Below are 24,496 nucleotides of genomic sequence, written 5' to 3' on the forward strand. Positions count from 1 at the left end.
AAGAAAAAGTCCCACCTCTTCTAAAAAATGATGGGACATTTCTTGACTGAGTGGACCCAGCCCCCTCCCTCTTTCGCCCAATGGAATGCCTGCCCCTGTCTTTAAACATCTTCCCTTTCCACTCCCGCAGGAGGTATACAGGAGTACGGGGGCAGCGGGTGGCCTAATGACAGGTCAAAAAGATGTTTCCACCAGGTTTCTAGAGAGAATAAAATTGTAGCACACAGCAGTCCTGCGTGGCGCTGTGGTGACGCACTTCCGGCTGGGGGTCATCGTTCTCGCAAGTTGTTGGTCTTGTGGCCTACGTAATTTCCGGAACAAATAGCTCCGAGGCCTCAAACTTTACCCTTCCCATCATCGACAGAGTCTCAGTCCCCTCCATCGCCCCCCTACTCCACCGTTAGCTCCTTCCTTGGACTTGAGTGAGTCCGAGCCCCAAGAAATCGAAAGATCCCGAGGCTGTCACGAAACGGAAAGGAATTAGCGACCAACGGGGAGAAAGCGGCTGCCCCGGAGGCTGTCGGGATATGTGGGGGGAACTGACCTACTGATAGACAGAAAAAAGCATCTTATAGTTTGGCCTAGGTACATGCGCATGCGCAGTCAAGGGCCCAGGAACCTGGCCTAAAGATGAAAGTGAGTTTGGAGATGGATCTAACGGTTATCGCGAGACTGCTGCCTGGGAAAGCAGCACTGTTGGAGAGGCTGTGAATAGGGACTGTAGGCGGCGTAGTTGTCTAGGCGCTGGCCTGCTGAGCGAGTCAGCTTTTATTAAACGGCTGCTATTAGGTTTTATTTGGGGGTCTGCCATTAACCGGCTCAGTGATCCGCTGCTTCTCGTCTTTGAGCCTCAGTTTCCCTCACCTGTCTTAGTTTCTCGTGTCTCCCCCGAAGGGTTGTTGGGTTAATGTCTGCAGTATTTCAGGAACTGCCTTATAAGCGTCAGGGATGATAACTACTATGTGGTAGTTGAGCAGAGGCAGCTTCATCCTGGTCCTGGAGATGCTAGTTTAACTTAACTGCCTGGCCCTGGGAAACTATTATCTTGGACAAAGCTGGAGAAACACTGACACATTCTTTACAGGCTTTAGAGCAACTTTGAAATAACTGGTTCAGCTCTGTCTTCAAGAAAATAACCTATTATCTTTTTCCTACAGTGAAGACAGCTGAGAACCAGAGGAGTTAAAAAGCACAAGGCCACACACCTAGTAAGTGGTAGAGGGTGTAGAACAACTAAAGCTAAGGTTTTTTGATTCCTGGTCCATATTTTTCTTTTACATTATTTTGATTACTTAAGGATCTCTTTTTTGTTTGTTTTGGTATTTTGTAATTACATCATCTTTTTTTAAAATTCCAGTTTTTGACAATAGGTTACAGTCTCTAAGGTTTATAAATTATTTTTCCCTGAGTATATATTAAAATTCACTATTCCTTGTGATACTCAAAGAAACAGTTGAATCTGTACCGAATGTAACCTGGACTGGCTTACTCCTAGACCTGCCAATCTGTTGTCTACATTCTTACATTTTACAGCCTTTCTAGTTTATTTCTATTAACATAATCTACAATCCTGTGAATCTGGCCTTTCTGTTCATCCTACATAAGTAATTTATTCACCATATATGAATAGTAATCAACTGTTATTTCAATAGAACTTTTTTTAACTTTTACCTTCCGTCTTAGAATAATAATAAGTATTGGTTCTAAGGCAGAAGAACCATAAGGACTAGGTTATTGGGGTTATGTGACTTGCTCAGGGTCACACAGCTAGAAAGTATCTGAGGTCACATTTGAACCCAGGACCTCCCAGCTTTAGACTTAGCTCTCTATCCACTGACTCACCTAGCTGTCCCAATTCTGTTTTGAGATTTTTTTTGAGGTTGAAGTTTATAACTATTACCATATGAGGATGACTGTATAATGTTATTCCAATTATACAAGCACTTGAAATTTAGAGAGATTATGTTATTTTCCTAAGATCATATAGCTATTATACAAAGGAGTAAGTTTTGGGGCCCAGATCTCTTGACTCAAGATCCAACTCTTTTTCCATTTGTACCATAAGTCTCAAAGCTTAAAACCCTACATTAGAATGGCAACATCTTTTTTTTATTATTTTATTTATTTTTTTAATTAGAATTTAGGTTCCATATTTTTGGTCTATAAAACCCTGTCTTTTGAGCATTCCAGCTTGCCTTCTCTGCTCCCTTGATTTCTGTGGCATCATCTTGCATCTTTTACTGTCACTTTGATAAAGTCATATAATTTAATTGGAACGAATCTTGGAAGTCAGCACACCTGAAAAAAAATCTTTACTACAACACTCTAAAAGAAGCATAATTTAATGTTTGCTTGAATATCTCCAGTGTTTAGAATCCAGTACCTCCTGAGGCAGCCTATTCCACTTTGAGATCCTTTTAATGTTTAGGAAGTTTTTCCTTACATCATACTTGTTTTGTCACTTTGCAATTTATACTCATTACTGCTGTTTTCCCTCTATGGGGCCAAATGGAACGGATTTAATAATAGTTCTTTGATAGCTATTTAAATATATGAAAGCAGCTAACATATTTCCCTTGTGTATTATCTTTTCCTGTCTAAACATCCTATGTAAATACCCCCTATTCTTTTGACTTATCATTATACAGTATTAATTCAAGGCCATTCACCCTTCTGTTTGTTCTCTAATTCTCTCTGACTTATCAATATTATTTCTAAATTGCAGTGCTTAGGATTGAACACAGTACTCTATATGGGGTCTAGCCAGGGGAGAAAACACTGGGATTCTTATGTCTTGATTTCTGGAAGATTAGTTGCCTTTTGCTTAATGCAGATAGGGGTCATATTAGCAGTTTGGGGCTGGCATATCAGACTGTTAACTCATTAAACTTGAAGTCCACTAAAACCATTGATTTATTAAAACAATTGTTCTCTACCCATGCCCTGGTACTTGTGAATTTGATTCTTTGAGCCAATTAAATTGTGAGAACCTTGAGGGTAGGGACTGTCTTTTATTTCTTTTTGTATCCCCAATGCTTAGCATAATGCCTGGTACTTAATGGGCACTTAATAAATGTTTATTGACTGACCAACTAAGCCCAGGTATAAGTTTTTACAGTTCTCTTTATTAAATTTCAGCTTAGTAGGTTTAGCTTAGTTTTCTAGCCTGTCAGGACACTTTTGGGTCCTGTTATCTATTGTGTTGAACTATCCCGCTCAGCTTTGTGATATCTGCAGATTTGATAAGAACAGTGATGCCTTTATCAAAGTTACTGAGAAGAATTATGTTCAAAAAGTATTGGGCCAAACACAGATCCTTGGGATTGGTTCTGGAGGCCTCCTTCTAAACTGACATGCAGTGATGTCTGTCAGGCAATGCTGAGCTTTCTTCACCTCTGTCACAAACTCTGGAAAGACTGAGTGGCCAATTTTTCATGATGTTCCAATCATTTCCACACCAGCAATTAATTCCTCCGTATTGGTGAGAATCAAATCCATAATTTAATTTTCTTTTATTGGTTTTACCACCTTTGAAGGATGACAGTACCATTAATCAAAGGAATACAGAATAAACTTGTGTGCTTTGGACAAATAACTAACCTCAGTAAGTTTATATATACATATGTACATTCATACATATATATGTGTGTGTGTGTATGATATATACAACATACACAAATTCCACAGAAGGTAGTTTTGGAAAGGGGAGTTCTGGCAGCTGAGGGCACCAGAAGGGGCTTCATGAGGAAGATAGTGTTTTAAGTTGAATTGTAGGAAGAAAAAAAAAACGGATTCCATGAGTAGGAGCTGAGTAGATGAGAATATTCCAGATATGGGTGGGACAACCAATGTTGGCAAAGGAGAAGCTGGACATAGATTATTGTGTTGGGGTACAGAGAAGTGGAGCACTACACTTGGAATCTTGAAGAACTGAGTTTGAATCCTATCTCAGACCCTTAACTTGCTCTGTCATTCTAGGCAAGTCACTTCACCTCTGCTTGTTTGTTTCCTCGTCTATAAAATGGGTCTGATAATAGCATCTACTTCTAGGGCTTACTTAGCACCTTGCCTGGAATTTAGTAGACTCTTAATTAATGTTTATTGACTGACTGTTTTAGGATACAATTATATCTGTAAAATGCTTTATACTTTATGACACTTAAAAGCATTATGTAAACATTAAAATACTTCTATACAGCATTATATAAATGTTAGCTATTATGGAAACAGTCAGTATAGCTAGACTTTGAGATGTGTAGAGGTGAGTAATGTGTAAGACCATCTAAAACCTTGTATGAGGCCAGATTGTAAAGAGCTTTCTTTGAGGAAATAGAAAGACACTGGAATTTGTTGAATGGAGGGGAGATGGGTGACGTGATCAGACCTTTATTTTAAGAAAATATTTTTGGCAATTTGTAAGCATTGGATTAGAGTTGGAAGACTAAGCAAGGAGACCAAAAAAGGAGATTATTGCTGAAATCAACATGAGGCCCTGAAAAAGGATGGAAATTGTTGGGAATGGAAATGAGGGGACATTTGAGATAGATGATTTGGAGTTTAAAATAAGATTAAGTATGTGGTGCAAGGAAGATTTTGAGGTTGTGCAGCTGGATGCCTGGGGGGGGGAAGGGGGCGGGTAATAAGGAAGTTTGGAAAGTGAATAGGTTTTCAGACAAAGGTAATGAGCACTATTTCAGATATGGTGGGTATGAGATGTCTCTGGGACATCTGATATGAGACTGAAACTAAGGAAGAGACCAGGATTGGATATATAGGTCTGGGAATTATCTACATAGAGATTATACTTGAACTCATATTAGCTGATAAGGTTGCCAAAATAAATGATGTAGAGAGGAGGAAAAAAAGAGAGCTCAGAACAGATCCTTAGAGCATACCCAGAGTACATGGACATGACAAGGGTGATGATTCAGCAAAGGGACTGAAGAAAGATGACAGGAAGGAAAGAACCAAGAGAGAGTAACATGAAAAATTGACATTGGAGGGGATATAGGTCCCCTCAGTTCAGGAACAGAGTAGGCAAGGTCTCATTCATGACTTTTTCCTTCCTCAGTTCACAAGTTCTTGCTGTTCTACAAGTGAAGAAGATAGGAGACCAAGTAACATCAGTCATGCTAAATTAGAACCAGGCCTAAGGTGAGCTGTTGTTCTCTCTATTGTTTCTTACAGACTACATTTTTTGGAGATGAGAGGAACTTGTTGACTCCTGCATTGCAAACCTTGTGGGTCCACCAACTGGATTCTTTTCATTGGTTAAAAACAACAACATAGATACAGAAAAGAGATCAGATCATTGTGACCAGAGAAGAATAGTTAGGAGAAATTAGTAAAAGAAACACATAATCTAAGGTTTGGATTTAGATTCAAAAGATCTGAGTTTGAGTCATGGCTTCTCCCTCTTACTAATTGTGTGACCTAGGGCAAATCACTTCATTGTTCGATTTTTAAATTTTCTTCCAATTCTTAAAACTTAAAATCTTACAATTTTAAAGATCCATTAATTTTTCTGGAAACCTTCATCTCATTGAAGCTGGCAAGGGGGAAATCTCTCTTACTACCATACTGATAAGCATCTATGATAATAAACTTTCTGTCCTGGTTCTATTCAGTAAGTTCTTAATTAAGAAACTTTTTCTGTACTAGGCACTAAGGATATAGAAGTAAAAATGACATAATACTTGCCTTCAAGGAGTTTTATATTATTTATTAAGAGAACTTATATACTGATAAGTAAAATAATTTGAAGAGGAAGAGAGCTTTAGCAATAGTGATGGAATGGGTATCAAAAAGGCTTTGAAGAGGACATGGCACTTGGGCTGAAACCACTCCCTAAGTTTGTCCTACCCTGAATCACATTTTACTTAATGTAATAAATGAAAGTAAAATTACTAAATGTAATATTAATTTAAAAAAAGGTTGTGGTCACCATCTATAAAATTAACTCTCAAGTCAGGAGTCTATTAGTAGCTCTTAACAATTACATTTTTAATAAAAATAAAGATATAGAAAAAAAGGGAAATGTAGGAAAGGGACAGAAAATTTCACCTTCCTAAATACCTAAGCTCAGGGGTCCCCAAACATTTTACAGAGGGCAGTTCACTGTCCCTCAGACCGTTGGAGGGTCAGACTATAAAAAAAAAAACTATGAACAAATCTGTATACCTTGCACAGGCCCATCATTGCCACCACTATACTGGGCAGCAGTATACACAGTGTGGAATCCCCTCCCCCAGATTGCCACTCACCATGCTGACATCTTCCATTGTGCAGCCACAAAATCCCTTTGCTCTGCCTCATTCTAAGGCGCCACGCAAAGGATTATGTCACCGGAAGTAGTACTATATGTGAGTAATGCCACGCTTTGCAGGCGCCATCACATGCAGTGCTCCTCTCACTGACCACCAGTGAAAGAGGCACCCCTTCTGGAAGTGCAGTGGGGGCCGGATACATGGCCTCAGTGGACTGCAGTTTGGGGACCCCTGCCTAAACTGAACCAGGAAGCCCACCAAAGTCTGCAGAAAACCCTGGAGCACATAGCAGGCACCAGAGCTCCCACTCCAGACCGACTTCCACCACCACTCCAACCCACTCCACTCCCCTCACACACCACACCTTTTTACTCCTCTCCCCCTCTGTCACACAAAGTACACAAGTAAAATGGGATGCAGGGTAGGACAAACTTAGGGAGTGGTTTCTATCTACACACTATCCCCTGTAATTCTGTTGGGAGACAAGCACTAGAACTCTCCCATATTTACATGCCTAGTCTCCCCAGTGAATCATTACAAATAACCAGCTTATATCTCTTACTAGAGGTGTATACAATATTGCACTATCTAAGGGGAGATTACTATCATAATTGGAGATATGAGAGAAATAAAAGAAAAAGAGAATAAAACCAATGATTGGTAGGCACATTGACAAAAAGCCAATTAGGGGGAAATCCCCTTTGGCATAAAGTTTACAACCAAAATAAATGTGTTCAACCCCCTTCAGTTCAATTCACAACATCCCAAAGTTCACTCTGGATCTCTTGATGCATTGTATGGTTTCTGTAGGCTTCTTTATGGCGCCTTCTCCAAACAGTTCACTTTCTCAATTTGGGAAGTTAGCAAGTCTCTTCTCCTGAAATTATTCTCAGAAAGAAAAAAAAATTTAATTTTGAATTTTATGAATATTATACAAAAGGAAGGTGAGGATTCTGTGGAGCAGAGATGAGGAAGAAGAGTGGAGTAAGGAGGATATCTTAGTTTCACAAAGTGGGAGATAGAATATTGAGTTATGGGAGCAACTTAGAATCTAGTTGTGTTGGAATGTAGATTGTATGAAAGACATCATTGTGAAATAAAGTGAGAGAGGTAGGTATATAGCAGGCTGGCTAAGGAGTCTATAATGTATCCTAAGGTCAGTGGGATGTCACTACAAAGATACCTTAGTTTGGCAGCTATGTAGTAGATGGTTTCAAGAAAGGTGAGACTAGAACCAGGGAGACCAATTAGGCTTTAAGATAGTTAATCAGGAAGCTTTATTAGGTACCTACTATGTGCTAAACATTGTGTATATAAAAAGAAAAAGCAAAATTGCCCTTGCCCTCAAGAAGCTTGAATTCCTACAGGAGAGGCATGTACATACACGTACATAGGTTTTATGAAATAGAGATCATAGGAAGGTCAGAAAAGATACTAGCAATTGGAGGGGATCAGAAAAGGCTTCTTATAGAGGGTAACACTTCACCTGAGGCTTGATGAACAATAGAGATTCTAAGAGGTAGAGATGAAGGGAGTACATTTCAGGCTTGGAACATGGCCAGTGCCAAAACTTGAGTCTTTTATGAAAAATAAGAAAAAATTCTGATTTAAAATTAGAGTATGGGTTTTAGTATATATATATAGTAGAAGATTGAGAGAAGACCAATATATTTGGCAATTAAGAGCTCATTGGGTAACTTGGCAATTAGAAGCCATGTTAAAAGCTACAATTCAGAATATTTAGAAAGGAGAAGAAATGGAAGCATTAAATATATACAGCTATATGAGTGACAGCTAAGGGAGGAGACGCGTAGGACGCTAGTTTGAGGGGTTGGTAGGATTTATTGAGAGTTTTTAAAGGCTGGAGCTGATATAGACATTTTGTAGGCAGCAGGGAATCAGTAGTTAGGGAGAGGTTGATGGGAGAGATCATAGCGGGAGCAATCATCTGTAAAAAGGGGGAGGTAATGAAATCAATGGTACCTGTAGAGAGGCTGGTCTTGGCTAGGAGAAGGATTGCTTCTTTATTAGCTTGGAGTAGAAGAGGAGAGAATTGAGCATGAAGTCCAGGGGTTGTGAGACATAGAAAAGTTGAAAATAAGTTCATGCTTAGTGTCATCAATTTTTGTCTCAAAATTTCTTAAGAATAGGGCCTGTTTTGTATGTCTCTTTGTATCCCCAGTACCAAACAGAATGTTTTGTATTTAACATTTGTTGAAATGAGATGTCTTCACCTATTGAGTTTAGGATAGATATCTGGTCACCTTCTTTCTGAGATAGTTTCTAACAGTTGCCTTGGCACCATTCCCTTTCCTGGTGTTTCTTTGTTCATTAATTTGACAACTCTGACCTCTCTCCCCACCAGTAGTGATTTCCCTTCCTGGCACACCTTATAAGTCATTATCATCATTCTCCTGATCTTCCAGGGGAAAGTCTCAAGAATTCTAGTTCCCTCATCCCCAAGTATCTATTCCATTGCTTAGATCTGTCCTTTTCTTCTAATGTTTTTAGCATCTGTCTCTTCTCTATTGCCAACATCTTAGCCCAGAACACTATCACATCACTCAGTCAGAGGCAGAGTGGAAAAGAGTGCTGGCCTTGGAGTTAAGAAAACCTGAGTTCAAATTCTACCTCTACTACTATCTTTGTTACAATGGGTAAGTCACTTATTTTGTCTGAGCGTTAGTTTCCTCATCTGTAAAGTGGGGATGATAAGTACTGTAAACCTTAAAATTTCTTAGACTTATGAATGTTGGAAATTTCACCATTGGGAAATTTCATACTTGAAAAATTTCCTACTGATAGTAAGAACTCTATTGGAATGTGAAAACCCTTGGCATGGGAGGGTCCTTCTCCTCCCTACTTAAGACTACTTTAGGACAGAAACCTTTTGCTAAACAATGGAAAGGGCTTTGACCTATGCTTAAGCATAGAACAGGAAGTTCTTTGAGTCATGATTGATTTTAGAATTGATACAATAGAGATACTTGGAATGACAGAACCAGGTCTTGGAACTTACAATCTCCACCCTACTCAGTCTAACAGGATTTAGGAAGGGCTACAGCATAGATCAAGATTTAATTATTTGAGAATATGACCTACAACAGACATGTGCAAAGGAAACAGACCTCTGGGTGGTCCTGGGTTAAGCTAGAGCCACCATTGGCACAGAGGAGATATCGACAGTGATTGGTAGATGTGAGAACTGAGAGGAGGGGACTTAGATGGTTTCCTTAAAGATAGCGGGGTCTGAGGAGAGAGGGAGGAGGTTTTGCTCTGAGCGAGATGGCTCTGAAGGAGGACTGAGGAGGTTACTCTGTTGGAGGACCAGGAGAGAAGGCTGGCTCTGAAGGAGGAGAATTCTCTGGAAATATTTCTTGAAAGGAGGCTCTCTTGAAGGTGGAGCCTGAGGTTGGCATGAGAAGCCTTACCTAGAGAGATCTTGGGTGAGTGATAAAACCAACTGACTGATTTATTCATTCTTATTCCTTTCTTACTTTCTCTCCTTTTCTATTGATTAATCAGTGTATTATAAATTAAATTTCTCTATAAATATAAAACCCAGTTGGCTTAGGCATATTCATAAATTGGGAATATATTCCCTGGTGACCATCTTATATTTATATAAAACCAAGACACAGTAGAAAACATATTTCAGCGGTCATAATTGATATTTATATTTCCCTTGCTCCCAAACATTTTAATTATCACAGTTTATGGCTCCCACTCTCTTATCTACAACTATTTAACACTCAAAACTATTTTTAATCTAACAGTACTTTTAGTCCCTATTTACAGGATTGTTGTGGTCAAATAAGATAATGTTTATGAAGCACTTTCCAGTTTTTCAAGTATTCTATAAATGGTAGCCATGAGCCAATTTTTCTAGAAGCTACCAGACTCTCTCTCTCTCAGCCATCCTACACACTTTTACAGATTAATCTCTCTGACATATCAGTTTCATTATTTTATTCTGATAAAGACATAAAAATATGATTATTAATTAAGCCATAGCCTTGCCCAAGATTTCAGGGATGTCAAATATTATTTTAAACCTAGACCGCACCTTTGTTTCAACTGCTTATAAGAAGCTTTGCTTATCATTATCAGCAAGGCTGTGTGGAGCCCAAGAAACTGCATTTTCTTCATTGTCATGTTAAAAAAAATAATACTGTATGTGTTTTCTTTTCCTACAAGCTATTCCTAGTGTTAATTAACAGTCTTAAAAATCCCTCTGTGAAGCTTCCTCTTTGGGAGAAGGTCCAGTCTAAATTCAGGCCTGGCCTCAGTCTCTTTTCCATTATATAGTGTAGGGAAAGGCTGATTCTTGATACATTGGCATTATGGATTTATTTTCTTGACAGCTCACATATACACCCCCCTTTCCCACTCAACACCTTCAATAGCTTCCCATAACCTTTCTACTAAAAAGTCTAGACATGTTTTGGCTGCTATTCAAGGTTCTTCACAATCCAAGCATCTATATCTCCTTTAGGAAATGGTTCATACACACAGTCTCCTTTCCCTATAAGGGAAGAGTTCTCAAGTTGGACAACCTGGCTTCTCATTTTGAGTCTATGTTATGTATATGGTTTAAGTTAAAGGCAACTTTTTATCAATCTAATGGTCCTAATAATGGTCAATTAGAGAAAACTAACAAAACACTGAAATAATATTTATGATGCTTTACTTCATACTACCAAAGTGATTGGTTCAACTTCCTATGCACTGCAAATTTTTAAAACTCAATTCAACAAAGAAGTATTCAGTTCCTGGTATGTACAAGGTTCTATGCCTGGGCTTTGGCATACAAAGTAGATTTAACAAAGGCTTTACTTTCAAGAAGCTGTAAATATATTAGAAAGTGTTAAATTTATGGTTGAATTGAATATATTAATTTGTGGTCTCCAGGGATTTAATTTCTAAGTCCCAAAATGAATTACTAAAGTAAAATGGAATTTATGGTAGTTTATTTTTATAATAGAGGTGTGTCAAGGAACTGTATCCCCTCTCCTCTCCTGAGGAGCTTTACCTGTCTATCAAACATTCCTGACATAGCAGAGTTGCGCCAGGGGTCATGTGCCTGTACCTTCTGTACATCAATAAAAGTCAAGGTTGGGGGCTGCTTGAGGGAGAACCGCAGGAGAACCATGGAAGAATGGAGAAGAGACAGAGCAGGCAGCGAAGAGACATGCAGGCTAGGCACCACATGGTCAGGTTACTTAGAGGAATAGTTGTCTACCCTTTCCAATAAACCTTATAAAATATATATCTGGGTAGAAATATTATTTTTAACTATTACAGAGGAAAGCTATTAAGGAAGAGATGAAAGAAAGAGAGAGAGAGAGAGAGAGAGAGAGAGAGAGAGAGAGAGAGAGAGAGAGAGAGAGAGAACTTCCTCTAAACCAGTTAGAAATTCTAAGGCACCAGTCAGGGGAAAGGAGTGAGTCTCAAGGCAATGGGCTTTCTCGGAGGTTCACACCTCCAGGGGTCCAGTTCCACAGCCAAGTGTCTTCACTTTCATTCCAAGTCTGAGTGTCTGTCTTCCAGTCCAACTCTGAGTGACTGTTGATCATCTTCACTCCAAGCCCAAGTGACTGATTGCCCCTTGTGTGTCTCTGTTTCCACTATTTAAAGACCTTTTTCTCTTGTGTCACCTCCCCTAAATTTTATATCTACCAATCACAGCAGACGCTTTTCTCCAGGACTGCCCATTCTTTCACATGTGGGTCACAGACCTCCCACTAAATGTATGAAATGGGTGTTCACACCTTTTGTGGTTAGTTCATACCTTTTTGTGGCTGGTTCATACCTTTTTGTGGTTAAAATGTGGTTTTGTGGTTAAAATCTACTTTAAATACTGAGTTTACTCTTTGGGGGACTTAAATCTAAAAATAGACAGGGGATTACAATTTAATCTTCATAATAAAGAAAGAGCTAAGTACCTTCATTGTTATAATCAGGGGAGAGCTAAATCTAATCTTCACAAAAGGAAAACAAGTAGATAAGTAACAGAGATAAGGAAGAATGGTCCAAGAAGAGATCCAAGCAAAGTGTTAGGAAAAATTGTGGAGAGAAATACATTGACCCTTGGGTGTCATGGAAAGCTTCAGAGAAAAGTTCAGCTGGGATTTGAAGTCCACAGATTGTAGAAGTCTCTTTATTAGTGTAATAGTTTAGGAGATGTTATTAGATGTTTTAATTATGGGTCAGTATGAGAAGAATAACTTTGGGAAGGCCAGCTATGGTATCATAGGCCCAGGCCAGGTAGAGCCTGTCCTGAGGTAACAAACACAGACCACTGTATAACAGGGACAGATTGTTGGTTGTATTAAGAATAGATGGAGGGGGCAGCTGGGTAGCTCAGTGTATTGAGAGCCAGGCCTAGAGACAGAGGTCCTAGGCTCAAATCTGGCCTCAGACTAGCTGGGTGACCCTGAGCAAATCACTTGACCACCATTGCTTAGCCCTTACCACTCTTCTGCCTTGGAGCCAATACACAGTATTGATTCCAAAACAGAAGGTAAGGGTTAAAAAAAAAAAGAATAGACGATGGATCTATTTAATAAGGGAAGGTGAAAAGGGGATTTGAGATAATCCTAATGTCAACTACCTAAACCCCCCAGATCTAAATATCTCCTCACAGAGATTTCTTCAGAGTGAATTTCTGACCCTAATCCTCCCTAACTGCCTAAATCCCCAGTCCTGGATCTTGACTAAACCTCCAACTAAACCCCTCTTCGCTAGGTTTAAGGAAAGGGTCTGTGTAAGCCTTTGATAGGACCCAGGGAAGGTCCTAGATCCAAAAGGATCCAGGACTGGTCTCACAGTCACTGCAGATGGTTCAAGATCACCAGGAACTGCCTCTATGAAATACAGCAACCAAGACAGCAAGCAGAACAGGATAGGATCATCCACTAAGGAAATGCAGCCACAACCTCAAGATACTCTCCAGAGAGAGCAGCTCACAGCCTCAGTACCACTCTAACCCTTCCTTCAGAGTTCTAGAATCCTCCTGCTGATCTCATGCCACTTCTCTCTGCAAACTTACACACTTTCCTACATAATTTAACTTTTACTTATAACATGGAAGATAATATGAGTAAAAGGCACAGAGAAGAGAGGCTAGGATAAAAACAGGAAATAGAAAGGATTCACTTTGATTAGAATATAGAGCATATAGAGGGGAAGGTTTATGACGTAAGAGGAGATTTGGGATAGCTTCACTGGTGGGGTCTTAAGTGCCAGAATTAAGATTTTATATCTTATTGGGAAGGTAATAGGGAGCCATTAAAGGTTTATGAGTAGATTAGTGACATGGTCATAATAGTACACCAGAAATATTATCCCAAGAACTTTGAGGAGAGGTTTGGAATGGAGTTGTATAGATTTGGGAGTTAAAATACATAGAATTATTGAAACCAGTAGATGAACTCATCAAGTCAAGAATCTTATGTTTGCTTTGTTATAATTCTGCCTATTCATCTATGCTAGTTATGACTTTTACCTCTTTGTCTTTCTTGTTTTTACTCCCTTCAGGCCCTGCACTCATACCTTACCTTACCTTACCTTACCTTTCCTGTGTTGAACAATTAATTAATTACCTGAGGCAACCTGAAACCATTTAGACCTACTACCAGATCACTTAGTAGCCTGTCAGAACCATCTAGGAATAAGAGGCCATATACCCCAGGGGAGCCTTTTCAGTTAGGAGAACTGGTTTGGTTTACTCCTTAGGAACCCCCAACCAAGAATTTGGTTGACTAAGCCAGACTCCCAGTACTGATTGCATAGATTCTCAATCTGATTGCCTACAAATTAGAACTGTCTGTGTTGATGTGAAACCACTCAGTTTTCCAAAAATCCCTGTTATGACAATCCCACCTTAAGTAATATATTTTTAAATAATTTTTATTATTCTAAACTTAACAAATATCAAACAAATAGAAACATTTCTACATGCAAAAGAGAAAAAAAATTACATAAAATGCAAATCTCTCTTATATACAGCTTGTTAATTTTTTTTGAAAGTCTGTAATACATTTAGCATATTCATTCCAAATATGTCCTGATTCTTGATTGTTTCTCTTTGAACCTCCTTCTGTTTGCTTCTGTGCATTTAAAAAAATACATCATTCATTGACAGTCTTTTTTTTTTGCATAAATATCACTAGCTCTTCCTCTTGCCCCTAATTTTCCTTCTCCCCCAAAAATGTTTAAAAACTTTCTTACAATCAAAAACATAGGCCAGCAGAACAAATATATCCAATGGCCATGTAGTTCCTCATCTCTCTATAAAGATACAAGAAGTAGATTTTATATTGATCCTCTGAAGTCTTAGTTTATAATTTTATTCATCAGAGTTCTTAAAGTCTTTCAAAGTTATTTTTCATTATTAATGCTCTTAGCAATGTGTAAATTGTTATTCTGGTTTTCACTTCACTTTGCATCAGTTTTCTCCTAATTTCTCTGAATCTTTTCCTTTTGTCTTTTCCTACAGTGAAGTAATATTCATTATTAAATTAATATTAAATTAAATGCATTATAATATACCCTTAAATTCATATACCACAATTTGCTCAACTGTTTACAAATAATTAGCATCCCTTAGTTTCCAATGCTTTGCTGCAAAAAAAATGATGTTATGACTGTGTATATATGCAGTTTTCCCTCTTTAGTTTATCTCTTTGGGATGTAAGCCTTTTAGTTGTATTTCTTGGTCAGACATTATGAAAGGTTAGTAAGTTTGAAGGTTCCAGATTCCTTTCTACAATGACTGACCACTGCACATCTCCACCAACACCTGCCTGAATACACCTGTCCTCCCACAGCTCTAACACTTGTCATTTTCCATTTTTGTCATCTTTGCCGACTGATGGGTATGAAGTAGAACCTATTTAACAATTTTTTCTTTCATTATTAGCAATTTGAACCATTTTTTCACATGGTTGTTATTTGTTTGCTTTTTTTCTTCAAGTTTTATTTGTACCGTCTAGTTCCTTTCAATTCTGGTCATCATGGAGGTACAATAGAAGGTTTTTATTGAGTCCAGACTCGGGAACGTAGGGACATTTCTTCTAATATTTGAACAAGAGGGAAAGCATCAGCCAGTTGAAATGACTGAGGAGCCTACATAATTCCACAGCTATGATGTGGTAGAAAAGTTATGGTACAGTAGAAGATAATTGGCCTTAAAGTCAGGACATCTGGTTCAAATTCTGACCCTGACATTTATTATCATTGTAACTTTGCATAAGTCATTTCTCTTTGTAGGTCCTCAATTTCTCATCTGTAAAATGAGAATGATAATACTACTTTCTACATAGAGTTGTTTAGAGGAAAACACTTCTTTGTTTAGAAGGGGCTAGAAAAATAGCAGCTATTTATAACTCCCTTAAGCAAAATTCCTGAGGCCTGGAGTGGAAGTTTCTGTTTGCCAAGTGAGGTGGCAGCTTCCACTTGTGATGGCCACAAGACTGCCAACCACTTTTGATTCTGTCCTCTGTTTCCTTTGTGGTTTTCATTCTGTAACTTTATACCAGGATGTAAATCTTAGATTTTTACTGATCTTAGCTGTGCTTCAGCACACTGGTTGATCGCTGGCTATTTTGACCTGAGGTTCCATATCTTGAATCTGTTCCTTTGCTTCTGCATATGCAGCTCCCATATATATCCTGAGGGTGATCCTATCATGGAAAGTACTGAGTTTCTCCTGAAGGACCTTTGACCCCAAACTAGACCAGGTGAAAGAAGACAATAATCAAAACCCAAAGAAGTGACTTGCTTAGTTAATGGCAGAACTGGGACTAGAATCAAGCTTTGTTGACTCCCTTTTCTAGTATTCTTTCCATTAGATCATATTGCCCCTTGCCAAATAACAGACATGATAACATAAGTGGAACTTACTTCTCTCTCAAATATTTGACTTTTTCAAGCATTCTATTTAAAACTAAATGTTGAGCATCAATACAAATAACTAACTCTGCTTAAACTTAAACATTTAAATTAATTTATTTCCGGGCATAAACTGTCATAACATTATTTTAACTACTCTCTCTTAAGTGCCTTCAGAGTTTCTTGTTCATTTGTTCTCCTTTACTTTTACTTACCTCATATGATCTTAGAGTGTACTACATTCTTCTCATATATCATACTGACACCTTTGAATATGTTCAGAGCCTTTAACACTCAAAATGACACGTACATTTTGTCTACTTCCCATGATGCAATGTGTTATTTCTCTTTTCCTAGGATTATGTGAAGAGAAGCAAGACAGTTTTGGTGTTTCAGGAATCAGTGACATTCAAAGATGTGGCTATGTACTTCACCCAGGAGGAATGGGGGCAGTTGGACTCTGTTCAAAAGGATTTATATAGAGATGTGATGCTAGAGACTTATAGGAACCTAGTCTCCTTGGGTAAGATTTTTGCCTTATACCGTATCTCCCCCTGGAATTTTGTTGTTTTTATTTCCCTGTTCATGGCTATAGAGATTTGGCTCAGAGTTTTGGTATCAGAACTTCCTAATCACTTTTGATTGTTTTAATCTTAGACACCTGACATTTTTCTTTCATTATTAATTTTTTCTCGTTCTTTTTCCCCTTTTATATCAGCATGAAGCAAAAGTAGAACAAAATAAGAAATAAAATCATATATACAAAAATCCAAATTCCAAATGATTGATTGTGGTAATCTTTAACAAAATAATAACAATAACATCTAATTTACTCATTATCTCTGTCCCATTTCTATTAGTGTACTTATCTAGTTGTGCTGCTTTTAGTATAATCAATGTTTGTGTTATGACTCTTTTTTTTATCATTGTTGTCTCTCCACCTTTGTTTATATTATTTTATGTGGTACTATTTTGTTCTTTCTATACTGTACTATATTGTGTGATACACCATTATGTTATTACATCACTTCATTCACATTTCTTAATTATTAGATGTAGAATCTATTCCCGTTTTGCATTATTATAAGCAAATCCATTGTGATTTTTTTTTTCTTGAGAGGGGATTGGATATGCATTCTTGGGTACTCTCTCAAAATCAGCATGAACAGAAATTTCCTGATTCCTTTTTATGAGCAGGAATCCCAGTTTCCAAACCTGAAGTGATTTCCCAGTTGGAGAAAGGAGGGGAACCCTGAATTCTGGGTCTCCAGGGAGTTAAGAAAAGAGAAATTCAAAGAGGTACTTGGCCAAGTGAAGGTAGTAAAAGCAGTCATATGGGACTCTTTGAAGTAACAATCCAACAGGTCAATGTGGGAGGTCAGCCATGGCAGTTTGCAAAGGAAGGGTGTTTTTTTTTTGGTACCCCTAAGTCTCATGAAGTATTTATTGCTATGGCACCAAGCAGAGCTGTTATGCTGCTGCTTCTTTATCTTTTAAAAAAATGGGGGGGGGGGGGCAAGCTGGGTTGCTCAGTGGATTGAGAGCCAGGCCTAGAGATGAGAGGTCCTATGCTCAAATCTGGCCTCAGACACTTCCCAGCTGTGTGACCCTGAGCAAGTCACTTAACCCCCATTGCCTAGGCCTTACCACTCTTCTGCCTTTGAACCAATACACAGTATTGATTCCTAGACAGAAGGTAAGGGTTTAAAAAAAAGAAAAAGAATCACCTTGTGTGACGGAAGGTAAGGGTTTAATTAAAAAAAAATTTTTTTCAGTTACATGTAGAAATAACTTTTTAACAATTGCTTGCTGACATTTTAGGATTCAGATTTTCTCCCTCCTCCCCTCCCTCCCCAACCCATAAATAGTTTGTTATAGGTTATACCGGGGCTTTCATTATGCTACCTTTTCTATACATTTGTGCGTGTACATGTATACTTATGTTGGTAGGATGATATATTTTCTTCAGTAGTGATGGATCTGAGATCTCTTCTGGTGTTTGATGTTTCGCATCCATGTACAGTTCCCTTCTTTCTTTTCTTGAAAGATCCCCTGATCTCATTTCTTTATCCTCTGAATACTCCTTCATCTCTATCCCTTTTGCTTGTACTGTTTTATTGGTCTAGTTACCCTCTTAAATGGAATTTCTTTTTTCTCTGCTATTGACTTATATTCAAGACCCCTCTACTTTTACCATCATTTCTCCTTTCCCTATTCCCATCCATTCCACAAATAGTCATATTTGTGACTTATCTAACCTATTAAAAGTGTATCCCATTATAGAAAATTTTTATAAGTAATGGGTTATAGACATTTGCATTTTTCTTTTCTTTCAGGATGGAAGACTAGGTATATAACTAACGATTCTATTTCTGAAGTAGAATCACCGAATGCAAGGGAACAGTTCATAGGAATAATTCCCCAGGGCTTTAGATGTGAAGAACTTGATGCTGAGAAATGGTTATCAAGGAAACGAGAAAGCTTCATAGGAGAAACTCAAAAGAAATACATCTCACAGGAGAGGTGTTTGAAACAAATGAAACTTAACCATAAGAAATTATCTACTGGGGAACAAGATTGCGATCGTAATGAATATGGTCGAAATTTTCCAAATTCAAACACTGATAGCCAATCAACAATTTCTGTAGGAAAGATAACCTATATAGTTGATAACAATGGAAAAATCTCTGAACAGAATTCCAACAAAAATAAGTATCAGCAACTTTCCACACAGAAGAAACCTTATAAGTGTAATAAATGTGGTAAAACTTTCACTCAAACCTCATCTCTTACTCAGCACCAGAGTATTCATACTGGAGAGAAACCCTTTAAATGCTTTGAATGTGGGAAGGCCTTTAGCCGGAGCTCACTCCTTACTCAACATCAAATTATTCATACCGGTGAGAGACCTTATAAATGTAGCATATGTGAGAAAGCTTTTAGCCGTAACTCCTTCCTCATTCAGCATCAGAGGATTCATACCGGAGAGAAACCCTATAAATGTAAAGAATGTGGGAAAGCTTTCAGCCAGAGCACATGCCTTACACAACATCAGAGGATTCATACTGGAGAAAAGACTTATAAATGTGTTGAATGTGGAAAAGCCTTCAATCAGAACACATGCCTTACACAGCATCTGAGAATTCATACTGGAGAAAAAACTTTTAAATGTAATGTATGTGATAGAACATTTCGTAAGCATTCACAGCTTACCCAACACCAGAGAGTTCATACTGGAGAGAAGCCCTATAAGTGTAATGAATGTGACAGAGCTTTCAGTCAAAGGACACGTCTTACTCACCATCAGAGAATCCGTTCAGGAGAAAAACCATACAAATGTATTGAATGTGGGAAAGCCTTCTTTCAGAGCTCATCTCTCACTGAACATCAAAGAATTCATACTGGAGAAAGAGACTATGAATGTAATATATGTGGGAAAACCTTCCCAAAGCACTCACATCTTGTTCAACATCAGAGAATTCATACTGGAGAGAAACCATATCAGCGTAATGGATGTGGGAAAGCCTTTAATCAGATTACATGCCTTACTGAACACCAGAGGATTCAAACAGGAGAAAAGCCTTTTAAGTGTAATGAATGTAAGAAAGCTTTCCAAAAACAGTCAGCACTTACTCAACATCAGAGAATTCATACTGGGGAGAAGCCATATAAATGTAATGAGTGTGGGAAATCCTTCAGTCACAGCTCAATCCTTACTCAGCACCAGAGGATCCACACTGGAGAGAAACCTTATAAATGTAATGAATGTGGAAAAGATTTTCGCAATCATTCACATCTTACTCAACATCAAAGAATTCATACTGGAGAGAAACCTTATAAATGTAATGAATGTGGAAAGGTTTTCAATCAGAGTGCATGCCTCACTCAACATCAGAGAATTCATACTGGAGAAAACCCCTTTAAATGTAAAGAATGTGGAAAGGCCTTCAGTCACAGTTCCTCCCTTTCTGAACATCAGAGAACTCATACAGGAGAGAAACCCTATAAATGTAATGAATGTGGGAAAGACTTTCGCAACCATTCACATCTTACACAACATCAGAGAATTCATATCGGTGAGAAACCTTATAAATGTAATGAATGTGAGAAAGCCTTCAGTTGTAGTTCAGCCCTTATCAGACATCAGCAACTTCACAGAGGGGAGTAATGAATTTGTAGAAAACTGAAGTTAGATTTGTCACTTTGTTAAGTATACAGACATGAGATATTGTAAGGATAAGTGATAAGGGATAGAGAAAAATTCACAGATTGTCTTTAACAGGAAAGGAGGAGAATTTAGACACAAACCCTGGGAGAAGATTACCGGGTTTAACAGTCTCTCCTGATCTGGATTTCCTCTGAATTGGTAAGGAGGATCTTTGCTCTGGCATCCCCTAAGAAAAGACTAATCTTGGGGAAAAATTAGGAATTCCTGGATTGGAGAACTGCTTTGGAGGAGACCTGCCTTTCCCTGAAGTACAGAGACCAACCTGTCAGAAACAAGGTAAACCCAAAGATTTTGTCACTTGGAAGCCAATCCCAGGCTTTGGGTAAGGACTTAGTACATCTGTGAGTCCTGCATCCTCAGCCTTTTGAAGACAATATGTAGTATATAGGTAGTCGGATAGCTTTGGGGGTGTAATATAGTAGAGGGTTTCTGTTGTAATTAAAGAAATACTTGGATGGAGATAGAGAGATACTACAAGAGGGTGCCTATTGATCTAATAAATTGATGGCTTATTGATCAAGATATTGCTTACCCTCCTCCCTCAAATGCCACCCATTTTTCCCACCCACTCCCTCCTGCCTCCCTTCCCCTCCCCCCTTTTAGTCAACCACCTTCAATGTAACTCCAAGGTGAAACTATGAAGTTTAGAGAAGATACTCTTTCTCTCTTTCTCAAGTAAGGAGGTTTATTGGGAAAGATAGGGCAAGGATAGAAGATGAGGTAAGACGGATGGGGGTTTCCCTAATCTATTCAGGAGTTAGGAAGGTTTTAGGAAAATGGCAATTCTGTCACAACTGTGACACAAGGACAGTCAGAGTTTGGAGGACAAATATTATTCTTCTTCCTTCTTTTAACCAGACAGCCAGATAATTCCAGCTTGATTAATACAAGTCCAGACACACAATTAGCTCTTCAGGTTCAGCCACCACCCTCAGCCACACACAAAAAAAAACTTCTTCTTCCCTCCTCCTTCTCAGAAACAGAGAGCTGTTCAGTTCAGCTGTGGGGTTAGCTTCCAACTGCCTTTTCCTGTGCAATGAGAACAACAACCCTAGTATCCATCTATTACAACTGGCACCTCTAAGACTGACCAAACCTCACAATCCTTAGAAAGGCAGAGTAGAAAATAGTAAAGATGTTTAAACAAGTTATTTGTGGAGTTGTGGTGATGGCTATCATTGTTTGTTTCTGGGTCTTCAACATACTTTACAGCAGAATGACCCACATGATCTTTGAATCTATTGACTACATAGGCAACATAATCATGTCTATTGTGCAGTTGCCATTCCAAACAGACCCTATACTCTGGCAGGTTTTAGTTCAAGTTTATGTGCTCTTAACAGCTGTCCTTCAGACTCTGACCCAAGTAAAGATCTTTCGATTTGTGATTCCTCTAAAGGCAGAAAAGATACTGGTCATTGATAACAACATGTAATTTGAGGAATTGATTAAAGAAAAAGGGCTAGATCAGGTTATTGGTAAGGACAATGGACAGACAGACAGTGTATCTGAAGAAAAGACAGATAAAGTCACTGATAAGGGCAATGAAGGTGAAAATGACAAGCCTGATTGTGAACCTGAGAAAATCTGTCCATTAAAAGAGGTCACCAAGATATCCATTACCACTGGTGTGCTACAGTCCAAAGTCCATACACTATTCACCTCACAGGAACTTGAATCTCTAAAAAGACATTTCCCCAAATACATAGAACAACCTTTCAAATCTCAAAAGGAACTGAAACATGCTTTTAGATTTTTGATCCTGATTTTGAGGATGTTGAGTTTCTCCTCTCAGAATTTTCAGCCCCCATGAACAAAGACAGTTCCTGGAAAAGACAAGATCTGATAGTAACCTGACTAGCTGGCCTACTGTGGAGCAAAGGGTAAATATGGACTTTGCTAACACTACTAGCATGTCCTACCTAAGGAAATGCAGGGAAGATTTGCTTCAAGCCATAAAACAATGCTGCTCAAAACCAAATGCATGGGCTAGATTTGATAAGATCATGCAGAGCAAAGGGGAACATCCTGCCACATACATTGACCATTTATCAGAAATGGCTGAATCAATCTTAGGTCTAGAAACAAATAGTGAAGAATCTTCAAGCCATGTCCATAGGCAATTTTTGAGGGGTTGCACACTTAATTTAAAAAATTTCTTCAAGCACTATTTCCCTAAGAATGACTTGGTTGGCCTGATAAAACTGCGTGACACAGCAAGTTACTTGTTTGATAATCAGTCAGAACAAAACAAGTCCAAGACCTAAAAGACAAATTAGAAATGACAGAGAAAAGTCTTTAAAGAAAAGGAGATAGAAGAAGTCAAGAACCTAAACACAGTTAAGACTTACACAAGATCTAGTTACACAAGACCTAGTTGCAAAGCAAAGCCAGTGCAGAGAGAGACTAGGGAATGATTCTTTTGCCACAAGAAAGGCCACTTGGTTAAAAATTGTTTTTAAAGAAGAAATATGAAGTCAATAACAGCAAGGACACACAAAATTCACAAACTGGGTACAAAAAGTCCTCTTTCTGTTCTCATTGCACATTAAAATCCTCAAAGCAAGCTCTGGATTTGTAAGGGATGCAACAGGCCATAAAAACTGGATTCAAACCTAAGTACTCAGATATGGTTAGGAAAGAGTTATGAAGCCAGGCCTTTAAGGTATATAGTGTGACCAATGGAGATAGAAGAGATAGTGAGAATGAGGCTGCAGTTAAAAATAGTAGGAAAAAGAAGGGGAATGGTGTAAAATTTGTGCAAGAAAGTGAATCTTGTAAAACAGAGAATCTGCAATGTAAAGGTTCAGAGGACATCATCTGTCAATCAAGGTGACAGTTCCATTGGAATATTCCCAGGAGAAGCAGTTGGCACCAAGCCAGGCTGAACTGGGAAACTTTCTTCTGAGCAAGGCGGAGAGCCTTCTGACTGGACCCCTCTTAACTTCTGTCCTAAGCTGAGAGACCCATGTGGCTTCTGGATCTGGGGGAGAGGCTTTTAAACTAATTTTTGGCTAGTGTGGCTGATGGTGGTGGCTGAACCTGAAGAACTAATTGTATATCTGAGATTTTGAGTTTGAGGAAGAAGAAAGAAGAAAACAATATTTGTCCTCTTATCTCTCTCTGACTGTCTCTGATAGTGACTGATTGCCAATACTCCCAATACCCTCCTAACTCCTTGTATAGATTAGGGAAATCCCAACCCTCTTACCTCATCTTCTATCCTTGTCCTAATGTGGAAGAGGCATGAAGAGAGAAATTTTATTCATGCAAGACAGAAAGCTAGGGACATCATCTGTCAATAAAGGTGAACATTCCATTTGGAATGTTCCCAGGAAAAACAGTTGGAGGCTAGCCAGCAGATGAACTGAGAGGTTTTCTTGGCTTCTGACCAAGGGAGAGAGTGCCTGGACTTCTGACCAAGGGGGAGACTGGCTTCTTCTGATCTAGGCTGAGGCTTTGGTGTGGCTGATGTTGGTGATTGACCATTATATACTGAACTGATTAGAAGAAGACAGAAGAAAATCAATTGTCCTTCATAACTCCCTAACAGACTTTTGTGTCACAGCTGTGATAGGACTGACATTTCTCAAAATCCTTCTGATCCTCATTATAAACTAGGGATAACCCCATCCCTCTCACCTCAATTTCCATCCTTGTCCTGTTTTTCCCAATAAACCCCATTACTTGAGAAAGGAAGAGAAAGGAGTTTTTCCTTATAAATCTCATAGTCCACTCAGGGAAGGAAGAGGGGAGGGGTGAAGCTAAAGGCTTCAGAAGAGGGTGGTGAAGGGTGGTATTGAGGGAGGAGGAGGTGTAAAGATTAAAATTTAGGGGAGATGGGGAGACGGGGAGACTGAGGCAGGTAGAAATTAGTTTCTCTCTGCAAGGAGTATTATATTTTTTAGAGGTTTATTAAAGGTTAAAGATTAAGAATATATAAGTAAGAAACATGTGCCTAGGCCAGAGGCCTAGATAAAATAACCTCACATCATGGGAGAGACGCCTCTGCTCCGAAACGGAAGTCCAAAAGCCAAGCCCTTTCAAAAGCCTTTGAATCCACTTAAATCCCTTCTCGATCTCGGCCCAGGTGAGATTACAAGGCATT

General features: G+C 38.6%; 1 pseudogene; it reads left to right on the forward strand.

Moving 5' to 3' along the window:
- The first annotated feature begins 257 nt into the window (after positions 1-257).
- Positions 258-24,496, forward strand: part of LOC103093225 (zinc finger protein 420-like) — a 136,096-nt pseudogene continuing 111,857 nt past the window's right edge.

Source organism: Monodelphis domestica, chromosome 7, assembly GCF_027887165.1.
Source record: "Monodelphis domestica isolate mMonDom1 chromosome 7, mMonDom1.pri, whole genome shotgun sequence".
Lineage (NCBI taxonomy): Eukaryota > Metazoa > Chordata > Mammalia > Didelphimorphia > Didelphidae > Monodelphis > Monodelphis domestica.